Source organism: Camelina sativa, unplaced genomic scaffold (assembly GCF_000633955.1).
Source record: "Camelina sativa cultivar DH55 unplaced genomic scaffold, Cs unpScaffold01792, whole genome shotgun sequence".
In the NCBI taxonomy this organism is placed as follows: domain Eukaryota; kingdom Viridiplantae; phylum Streptophyta; class Magnoliopsida; order Brassicales; family Brassicaceae; genus Camelina; species Camelina sativa.
In genome coordinates, this window is record NW_010922909.1 from 2,397 (window position 1) to 3,336 (window position 940).

The following is a 940-nucleotide window of genomic DNA, read 5'->3' on the forward strand; positions in this document are numbered from 1 at the left end:
TTCATCATTCACGAGTCACGACAAGACCAAAGGTAACAACCGAGCAGAGGTTAGCATTAGCGATGATGAAAGTGAAGAGTTCTCTAAGTAAAGTAAAATTAAACAAAGAAGGACAAGAGATCAAACAAACAAACCAACCTTGGATCGTGGCAGAAATCTCCTTCAAGACAGGGGTTATTGCTTGGCTGGCTCGGAACCTATGAGAGAGATAGCAAACAAAATCATCAGGTGATAGATAGTCAATGGAGAAGAGAAGAGGATTTGCCAATAATATAATAGAGAGGTCTGAAAACAAACCCTGACCGACTAATATTTGACCCATAGATAGATACTTTATCTGGAATAAGGAACCCATGGCATTGAGGTTCGAAGCTCTAGGAACCCTAATTCTCCATACCTACAGAAACATATTAAACCCAAAATCTCAAGCTCGATAAAAAAAAAAGAAACAAGAACAAATTTAGAAAGCAAATTCGGCTCACAATTCATGGATCGGTTGAGTAGTAAGTTCGAACCATCATCATGTTGCTCTCTTGTCGCCACTAGAACGATCTCTCTCTGTTTCTTTCCCTCAAATTTGTTGGGCTGGAACTCCTAAGGACAATATTTTTCAAGAGCTGGGACAGACTCACTCTGAGAGATGTAGAGGAGCTTAAGAGTTCCACGAAGTTGCAAAGTTTCACCTTTGGGAGGACATGTTTACACTCTTTGGCCGCTCTAGTGGCAGTCCAAGAACCCGGTCCCATATCACCTGAAAAGAGAAAGAGAAAACAGCATCACAAAGATGAGTGTGGTTTTATTCAAAGAGAACTGTCAATAGCGCGAAATTATGTCTGTGTGGGTTTATTCAAAGAGAACTGTGTGGGTTTATTCAAAGATGAGTGTCAATAGCGCGAAATTATGTCTGTGTATGTACCTGTGAGCAGATGACGAGATCCCT

General features: G+C 40.7%; 1 long non-coding RNA gene across 2 annotated transcripts; it reads right to left on the reverse strand.

Annotated features, from left to right (window-relative positions):
• Positions 1-62: 62 nt before the first annotated feature.
• Positions 63-940, reverse strand: LOC104774178. 2 transcript variants are annotated; one of them, XR_765260.2, is made up of 4 exons: positions 917-940; positions 483-751; positions 304-397; positions 63-197 (listed from the first exon to the last, which is right to left on the reverse strand). It is a non-coding gene; the product is annotated as an uncharacterized LOC104774178 (long non-coding RNA). The 2 variants fall into 2 exon arrangements; XR_765259.2 differs by having other exon boundaries at positions 298-397.